This window comes from Vespa mandarinia, chromosome 4 (genome assembly GCF_050613455.1).
Source record: "Vespa mandarinia isolate Hongniang chromosome 4, ASM5061345v1, whole genome shotgun sequence".
Lineage (NCBI taxonomy): Eukaryota > Metazoa > Arthropoda > Insecta > Hymenoptera > Vespidae > Vespa > Vespa mandarinia.
In genome coordinates this window covers 8,342,141-8,352,500 of record NC_140813.1, presented here as the reverse complement: position 1 = coordinate 8,352,500, position 10,360 = coordinate 8,342,141, and the positions used below count along the sequence as shown (strand labels likewise).

At 32.3% G+C, this 10,360-nt stretch overlaps 1 protein-coding gene and 1 long non-coding RNA gene across 9 annotated transcripts in view; both read right to left on the bottom strand.

Moving 5' to 3' along the window:
- The window catches only part of LOC118442975 (retinal guanylyl cyclase 2), a 14,797-nt gene extending 13,129 nt beyond the window's left edge, over positions 1–1,668 (bottom strand). For 4 of the 7 annotated variants that reach the window (XM_085656683.1, XM_085656688.1, XM_035869298.2 and 1 more), the window contains exon 1: positions 609–1,013. The gene's annotated coding sequence lies outside the window, so the exon portion shown is untranslated. Of the gene's footprint in view, positions 1–608 lie in introns of all 7 variants that reach the window. The other 3 variants (XM_085656684.1, XM_035869287.2, XM_085656686.1) reach the window with 3 other exon arrangements.
- Positions 1,669–4,334: 2,666 nt separating this feature from the next.
- LOC118443023 (uncharacterized) lies at positions 4,335–9,039 on the bottom strand. 2 transcript variants are annotated; one of them, XR_014982101.1, is made up of 3 exons: positions 7,458–9,039; positions 6,762–7,050; positions 4,335–6,671 (listed from the first exon to the last, which is right to left on the bottom strand). It is a non-coding gene; the product is annotated as an uncharacterized LOC118443023 (long non-coding RNA). The 2 variants fall into 2 exon arrangements; XR_014982102.1 differs by having other exon boundaries at positions 6,762–8,575; positions 8,704–9,039.
- Between the last annotated feature and the right edge of the window lie 1,321 nt (positions 9,040–10,360).

The window sequence follows — 10,360 nt, the reverse complement described above, 5'->3', positions numbered from 1 at the left end:
TAATAATAATTTGAAAAATATAAAATGTCAAAAGATAAATACTTCAATTCTGTCATATTTTATCATTAATATCTTTTACAGTTGTACGATAGAACGCATATGCCGTCTCTCTTTTTCTCTCCCTCTATCTATCTATCTATCTTTCTCTCTCTCTCTTTCTCTCTTTTTCTTTCTTAAGAATCGACACGTGTTCCATCGATCAAATGTTTTACTTCGTCGGAAAGATTTACGAGCTTATTCGATATAACACCGGGATTTATAAACCGGTATGTACATATGTATGTACGAGTTTATTGTCGTTGATAACGTCATTACGCGAATATATAAACCTGTCGGTGGTGTTTGGATGTACGGGGAAACGTTAGGACGAATGCAATTAAGTTCCAATTTAGTTTCGAAATTTGAACACTAATTCACTTGAAACGTAGAACCTAATAAATATTGGAACTGATGATAAGCGATATAAGCGTTAAACGGGTGCCGATAAATATGATAATTTAGCAGTAATTTCCATACGTTTTATATCCCCGATTAAATCTCAAGCAATAACAAATCTCAAGAAATAACAAATACGAATGATTAAGAATAAACTTTTAAAAGATTCATACCTGTTTGTATCCTAAGTATTCTGCGTAGAGTAACAATTAACAACGATGCACAATAAATTCGAAGATATTATCGTTGATATCAATCATGATCGTAAGATCGATTTGTACATTACACACGCTGACCACCGGAGAAAATTAATGAAAACTTTGACACGCGGTGTCGATCAGTTAGTCAGTCATTCGTCGGTTGCTCGACTGACGAGACGAAAAGAGAAAGTGAGTGAGAGTGAATGAATGTGCGAGCAAGTGAGAGAGAAAGAGAGATAGAGATAGAGAGAAAAACAGACAGAAAGAAAGAGATAGATATAGATAGAAGTAGAAGAACGAGAGAAAAACCAGAACCCGCTGCATACTCATGAGAAACGATCCGAACGCTTTGGCGTTCGGTATCGAACTGAGCTCTCCTCGTCGCTAGCTCACCTACTGATGCTGGACGTGTTGCTATCACAACGAACGTTATCACACGGTCATCCCCAGTCTTCCCGGGGAAGCTGAGCAGCAGTACCAATAATACTCACTGGCGGCAGAGGCAGCACTTTTCCCTCCTTTCTTCCTTTTTTCCCTCTTTTTTTTATCTTTTTTTCACTTTCCGATGCATCCTTCCTACCAAATTAATTACCCTATCAGATCGACTTAAAGATTCTTTTTCTTTTTAGATCACATTTTTCTCCACCTTACGAATAACTGCTTAATGGACAAGAATACATTTAATTCACTATTTGAGGTTAAATCGAGGTTAAATTTGACATTCGAATAGGATTGTGAGATCTGTGACATATATCCAATACATGCATATGTACGTATGTACATACATACATATGTACGTACGTATTCAACGGACACCTACGTCCTGGCCGAGTTTGATAAATCTCCTATATATTTTCTCCTTTCTCCGAGTAAAACAACCACTTTGGCTAATGAAATAGTATATATCGAACAAACAATTAAAGTAACCAGTAGTGAAACATGTATTTATATATAGTAAATATTCAGAAACAACTATCGTTATTCTGAACTCCACGTGGTATCTTTCTTTACTTTATCTTATTTCTGTTTATTTAACTCTTTTCCTCCATGTACTCTCTCTCTCTCTCTCTCTCTCTCTCTCTCTCTCTCTCTCTCTTTCTCTCTCTCTCTCTATCTATCTATCTATCTATCTACCTATCTATCTATTTATCTATCTCTATTTTCCTCTCTTTTTCTATGCCTTTCGATACGTAAAACGACTTGAAGAGTATTCTGTTCAATTACAGACTTATATATTATGTATATCCGAATCAATGAAGGTACATCGATTCAATGAACAGGATGCTCACTCTACACAAGAAAAGCTCTCGATAGTAACTGCGGAAACTATGAAATCATCAATAACAACCAGTTTCTTATAGATTCTGATTTTTTTTCAAAACTTGCATCTCTTATCAACATACATATTCTGTTTCATCTACCGTGGATTGTATTTTGTCGATAATATAGATGCACGATATATCGATAAATATGTCTGTTTCTTAATGTTATAACATTTTTTATTTCGTTGACATAACTATCGTAATTGATAAGGTAGTAAAATTTTGAACGGAATTGCTTCACTCCGGTTATATTAAATGATGATTCTTCTTATGAAGATTCTGAAGAAAATCATTAATTTTGTCTTTGAAAAATTCATGCTTTAATTATTTCCTTTCAAATGCTCGTAAGATAATAAATTATATCTCTATTTGCCGAAAGAACTTAGAGATAAAACCTATAGATGGAGCTAGTATCGTTTTAATAATGACATTATCGATCGTTCGATTAATTATCCAACAGCATATTAATATCTATTTTGTAGGTATCATCATTCTCTATATTCATAACTAGATGGTAGCACTATTAACATCAACGTTGATCATTATCGTTTGTTCATTTATAATAATTTTTGAATTGACGAGTCATTCAAAAAAACAAAAACTAAATAATATTAAAAATATTTTTATTTTAATATTTTCTTACTTGAACATTTTTTTATTATGATTTATAATGATGTATAAATTATCTTGACGCTTTTTGAAGATGCGTTTTTCAAACATCAGGATTAATATTCGGTCTGGTGGTGATGGAAGCTGCTACTGTTCCCGACTCTCCCTGTATATCTTCAAGCTGCAGTGGAATGCGTGATGCGTCACTTACATATGTATGTATGGGGAACCACATGTAACACGTAATCGTTTTTCATCTAACATCGGTGTCGTTTCATTACACATGACGAATTTGAGAATAAAAAGAGAATTCCAATTTTATAAAAATTTATATAAATAATTTCCTTTTAAAGAAAATTTTATATTAATATAATTAATATAATTAATATATATTAATTATATTTTATAATTATTTTGAAGAGTATTTTATATTTTATATTAATTATATATTATAATTTTAAGAAAATTTCATATTATATTATTTAACGTTACATCAAATTATCGAAACTCTAATTATTATTATATGTTCTCTGTAGTATGTTCATCGCATAATTTAACGAATACCGTTTATTGATTTTTCCTTTTTATTTGCGAGCCAATAAGGCTATACTTTGTAAAATATGGGGTATTTCGGAATTCATGTTGCCAGCTAGTAAATTTGAATTCTACAAGAAAGTTTACCACAAGAACGCGAAGACGATATAATCCAGGCCGATAAACGACGTGCTCGGCTCGACATCCCCATGTTGACCTTTTTCTTATCGACTTGAAGCTTCCACCCCCATGAAACTCTCCAATTCGTCAGAAGCAATTCGTCATTAGAGTCTGACGTTCAATTTCTAATTATCTCGGGAAAAGAAAGCGCGTTTGACAAATTATATGTTATAAATAAACATTCTTGTTCTATTGTATCCTTCGCGTAGAAAGTAACTGTATTATAACAGTCATTTTCTTAATAACAAGATATATGTTCTGATCCTAACGGTTAAATAAAGAATTTGTATCTCATTAATGCTATCAGATATTCCGTAATATAATAAAAACTTAAGATTATTTATGAGTCCATTGAGATGTAATCTAGGTCCAGATCGTAAATCAATTTTATTTTTATTCATTCTCCCAACAATACGAGAAAGTTGAGAGAAATCATTTTATGAAAAAATATTTCAATATTATCATTAAAAGCATATATGTTTCTCTTTGGTCGAATTTCATAAATCTCTAAACATGTACATATTCTAACTCAGTGTTTCTCAATCTTTTTTCCATCCAATGCAATAAATTTGTTTGTAATGGTACCAAGGTCCGAATGTTTATAATATAACAATTTTTAATAACCTGATAGACTGAAGTCATTGTATATTATTTTAACGATACGTCTGTTACCGCGATATTCTCGTGAACTCGTAAGAATATTATACGAAAGAACTTTCTGGAAGTGTCTTATAAATTAATCACTTTTTTCGCCTAACGTAAGGTAGCAGCTATCATTTCGCGACCTATTAAAAATTTAACATGGTCCATAGGTTGAGAAGCACTGCTCTAAAGTACGACGAAAAAATAATGTTAACACACTATCCAAAACAAGCGACTTACGTAAAATGAAATTTCGTATATGTCGGCGCTAGTATTCACGAATTAATCTCTTGCACGATAGTAAGAAACGAGATACATACAATATACATATATACATATATATATTTATATATATATATATATATATATATATATATATATATATATACGCACATACATACATCTAGGCACGTAATCGCATTCTAACCGAACGTACGTACGATTTCAATTATACTACAAATTCTTTGACATTAGCTAATATTTTAGGAACGTTATCATTCAAGAACACCTGTTACATTATTATCAATCTTCCATTCCTTAAAATATGATGTTCTTTACGACACGATTAATGAAAAAACACTTGTACATACTCTAACGTTTTCATAATTCTCATTATACAATTATATTTTTATCTTCGTTATACAAAATTGAAGAACTTTATTTACGAAGTCAAAAGAAATAGCTTACATGTGTTTCTCGATCTGGTTATAGTTTCAGGATAAGTTTGAACATCTAATAGAAATATAAAGAGATTTTTAATCAATTTTCATCGTTAAATTGTATTTCATTGACGGAAATATGACAATGAACGGAAATCGAAAAGGAATACGTGAGCTTGTAAATCGTTATGTTAATATCGTCCGATAGCACGAAGTTCGGTAGGGTCGTCGGGTCGTTGTGACGTCAGCGGATACGGGGACCTCGTCCAGAGGCGAGAATCGCAACAATATGCGTGTCTAAGCACGATTCGTGTTGAACGTCGAGTATACGGGTCGTCCTCATCGTCCTCGTTGTCCTTCTCCTTCTCCAACTCTTCTTTGTCGCGAATGATAGACAAATATATGTAATTTTTTCCAGACGAAATGGAATTGGAACCCTCAGGATAAAATGCGATAAGAAATATCTTAAATGAATTCAAATGGAACATTCTAATCGTTCATGATTCTGTTGTAATAGCGATTGATATTCCGCTGAAGTTGTTATATAATCGTTCGTAAAAAAAGAATAAAATGTATCTAAATAGGCGATAAAAAACATGATGTTATGAAAAATCTGATTTTAAAATCGTAACTCTAATGAAAGACTCATTACCAATCGTATCCTTTTAAGCTTGTGACATTAAAAGAACGTTTGGTGTAATTAAGTATAGTTGAACGAAAATTCAAGAATTTATACATGTTGAAAGAATTTTCTAGACATTTATTATCGAGTTAAAGCCGTATCCGAAATTTGAAGTTTCTGCCAAATTGCAAAAAATTTGAAAACTTTTATAGGGTCTCCTAACTTTAATAATGAATCATATCGATGGACGTCATCGCTGGAAATTTATTATGTAAGAAGCCGATTCAAATGACCGATTCAAATGACCAAGTTGTTTTTTTCCAAGTTATTTTTTTCTTGTAGCCAAAATATAATTACTCGAGCCGATAAGAGAACTCGATATACGTATTTCATCCAATTTAAAATACTATTTTATTGGCGATAATCGAATCTATTATATTCTCTATCACGTGTAACATATTTACTCCAACTTGTATTTTTAAGATCGAAAAGCAAATTCAAAATGACGATAAAATATATCCTCGATGAAATTTTGCATTTGCAAATGGAATCTGCGAATTCCCCTATAAGAGATCTCATTTCCATATCGAAGTTGAAGAAAACGTGAGTATCGAATGGATTCGTCCCCTAAAAATCGTCGACTTTACGACGCCCCAAGTTAGCCTAACCCAACATAATACTTTACCTTTTTTCCTCGTATCGCGAAAGATAGGGAAGAATGAAAAATAGAAAGAAAAAAGTTATAGAGAGAGAGAGGGAGAGAGAGAGAGAGAGAGAGAGACAGAGAGAGACAGACAGAAAAAGAGAACGAGCTAGGAGATGAATATCGATGAATTTTTGCCGTAACATAAATATTCAAGAGGAACACGTGCAGTATCCGTATACGTGTATTTAGGTACATAAGTAAATTTACATGAACGAATCGTAATTATTTCATTATCTTCGCATACGAATTAGGATTATGTTGTAGATTTTTCTTCTTTCTTATGGAATCGTATTAGCCGTGACTTATTGCTAAATTAAGAAAAAAGATCATTTTCTCTCTCTCTCTCTCTCTCTTTCTCCTTTTCTTTCTCTCTCTGTACCTTGAAATTGGGTAAGATAAGCTAGAGAGCCTGGAAAATTGCTAGGATTAGCTTCGATATATACATTATAATAAAAGCGAACCCTGGTAGATACAAGCTATGTAAGTTGGGTAAATCGACAAGAGTCCACCGGTCCTCTTGATGACCCGTGAACCGACTTGATCTTTCATAGTTACTGCTCCCTCTCCCTTACAAGTTGACTCCTTGAAACCGATAACCCGAGATATCGTGACAGACACATACGACTCGTCTCGATATCGTTCTCTCATAATAAATTGCTGCTCGTGTTGCCAACCGAGTTGTGCTCCGGTTTTATCGTCTTTCCCTTCCTCGAATATTATAATATTCTTCCGTGCCTCTTCTATATTGAAATTTTCTTTTTCCTTAGTAAAGGAAATATAGATACATAGATACATTCATATATGCATATTGATATAATCATATTGTACTTTACAAATTGTCAATCATCTTACATTCTTTTTTTTCATCGTCTGAAATTATTTGAAATTATTTGCTATGCTGCTTTCGTTGAAATCGAATCACAAGTTCGATAGGAGTCTTGGAAGAGCAAATAAATCTACAAAGCGATACCGAAATCGCTCATAAAGGAATCGGACTCGAATGGCGTAAACATCGAGTGCAAGCAATGTCGATATTGCTGACAAAAAAAACGAACTTAGGACGCCAATCGTATTTGCAGGAAAACGTTTAAAAATGATCTGATACGACGTATAAGTATGTTTGTTCGACCCTAAACCTGATCTGCAAGAAATGACGCAAGATTATGTAAAACTTAAGATCTAGACGGAGAGAGAGAAAAAGAAAAATATAAGACTTACATATGTAGCGTTTAATAAAAATAAGAAAACTGATTTAATAAGCGCATAAATTATTTAAAAAAAAATAATTCCTTTAGAATTATTTTTCCATTAAGTTACACATATTACATTATACTCCAATCAATTAATTAATCAAATATTTTCGTAGAGTTATTTGATGTTGATCCAAACAAAGGTAAATATATAAAAATCGATAAATAGTGATAATTTATCTAATCATTATAGATAGGTATATTTAAGAACTATAGTTGATATTTTGAACAATTTCTCGAGTTATCTCGATTATCTTTGAAAAATAATTATTATTTAACTAAAGAAAATATTATGTACCTTTCGATAGGAAACGATGAATCGTTCTCTGTTATCGATCGGCAGAGTGAATATTTTCGTGAAGAGTAACGATACGTAGGCTAATGAGAAAAGCTCGGATGACTTTATCGTCCTGCTAGCTTCACTGGTAAAACTATACGGCGATCGGGGGATGTACGTTGCTGACAAACATGGGAGCGCCGTAAAAAAAAAAAAAAAAAAAAAAAAAATAGAAAAAAGGGAAGAAAGAGGAGGAGAAAAGAACGACGAACGTCGATCCTTTCCTACCGCGTTACACGCATTCTACTCTATTTCTATCTAGGCGTGGCAAATGTGTTCCTTTATGAGCCAAGTGTCAGACTTCCGGTATACATATTACAGAAATCAGATACTTCTGCACGCCAAACGCGCGATATATGCAAGGAGTTGTGCCGCGCTTGTTACTTTTTTTTTCTCAACTTACGGACAAGCCAAAATGAGATTATATTAAAAACTATTTCAAAATATTGTTAAATAATATACATGGAGATACGAAAGAATCTGAGAAATATTTTCACTTTGAATTAAATGTTTTCAAATTGTAATAGAAAATATTATAAATTTCTTCCAATTGAAAAGATGGTGAAGAAAAATGAAAGTAAAATTTGTAACAGTAGCAAAGTGAGAATAGATGAGAATCTCAAGAAAAGGCTTGCGATGATAAAGCTGAACGACTGCGTGACACAAAAGCGAACCATGAGACGGGGGTACGACGATGTATGGTGAGCCGCACCTAAATGCGTCCGTAAAGTACTTCTCTAAATGCGACCTTAACGACCACCGCGAAGGATAAAGAGAACGGGGAACGGCTTGCATGGATTCGGGCGCGGTCAATGTCGTTTAGAGATGGTGGCTATTACTAGTCTCTTTTATTTCTCTCTCTCTCTCTCTCTCTCTATCTCTCTCTCTTTCTCTCTCTCTCTCTCTCTCTCTCTCTCTCTCTCTCTCTCTTTCTCTTTTTCATTTTCTTTCTTTTACTTTTTCTTTTTCTCTCTCCTTCCTCTCTTTTCCAACTCTCCGATATTTTCGTCGTGGCCTACTAATATACTACGTAAAATCGTCCTCTTTCCATGAGTCGTACTTTTGAAGATAACTCTTTGCTAAATTTATGAAAATTGGTGAAAAATTACGTAAAACGTGAAATTCAAAAAAAACAAAAAATATATATTCAAACATATGTGTGTGTATACCTATGTAGTTGTTTTCTATTCCTTCCGGAAATACTTACATTCCTTTAATTTTCTGGATCTTATTATCATTTGAACTTTACGAATCGTTCGATTGTTTGATTTCTTCGATGTTGACCTTACTTCCTTTTCTCTTTTTTTCTTTTTCTTTTTTTTTTATGTTGAATATTCTTTCTATCGATGTACTTACACAATTATTTCACAATACATAGATAATGGAACGTGAAAAATTACTTCCAGATTGCACGACCGTAACCTATTTTGTCGGAGCACACGTGTATACGTACCGACGGATTTTCTAATAAGCAAAACCGTTCTAATACTATTAATAGCTTATTCTAAATGCAGAACGTGCTTGATATTCTTTTATTGCGATCTCGAGAGAAAAATCAAGAATAGTTTGAATCAACAGTTAAGAAAACGATTTCTGATATAAGCTGATACGATTTTTTCGATTTTTAGAAAATTTAAAATCACGATAAAGAATATAAGAAAAGAAAAAAAATGTCTATTGATATAATGTCATATGTTATGAAACGTGATAGAACACATGATGTAGACTAATTAAATATTCATTAAAGTCGAACGCAACTCGACATTCATGAACTCTATCCTTCTATATATTCAAGAAAGATGAATTTGCAAGTGAAATAATATGCTTTTCGAATTCAAAGATATTCATATTTAATCACATAACATCCTTCTTATTTATATAATTCTTTTTATTTTCTCGTTTTTTTACTCCGTTTGAATATCATGTATTTTTAAGTAATCAATTCTTGTTTCTTTTTTTTTCCAAAAATCATGTCTAACAGTTGGTATACAAATTTTCACGCGCCGCGATAAGAACTTCCTCTTTTACCTACTCCGAAGGGACTTACGCCCTCTCATAGGTGGATGAGTAAACTTTTTCATTAGTGTAATTAACTTAAAAAATATAAGTAATGAATTGTGAGATATTAATCTAAAATTTATTATTTTATTCATATTCTGATCTTCATACTTATATAAAGAATTTTGTTTAAATAATATAATAATCTTTGAATATTTTTATGTTTTTAAGTTTCAAATATCGAATTTTCTATTTCTGCCATTTCGAAATTTCTTCAGAGATTATTCCGTATTTATCGATAATGCAAGTTACAATATTTGGAATATAGGACACGAGAAAACATAGGGTCGACAGGGTCGTACTCAATGATAAGATTACTACCAACGTTGGTTATAAACACGTTGGTTGTGTAAACGATACCAACGGAGAACAGAAAGAAATTTCATTTCATGTAGTAGTAGCTACATATTATTATTATCTTGTGCATTTTCTTGTTAGCATGTAATATTAACTTATTGCTCGAAACAGATATGAAAAGGTCATATCATAATCTCACTACGATGTTCCTTTTAATTAATCTCATTTCGATTATATAGTGTCAGCAGTTATTTTTATTTTATGATAATGAGATCATGAAAAAATAGAATAAGATAGTTTCGATTTAGAATTTATCACGATCGAAATACTGTATGTATTTAAAATATTATATTACCACAAATTTGTTGACTCATCGGCTGATTATTGATAGCGTACAGTATCGTAATTGTTGCGTTGAAAAGAACGAATCAGAGTATCAATAAGAACTACGTGGCAATTGAAGCTGATTGGTTGAAGTGTTCGGTACAAACCAATTACATACGCCATTC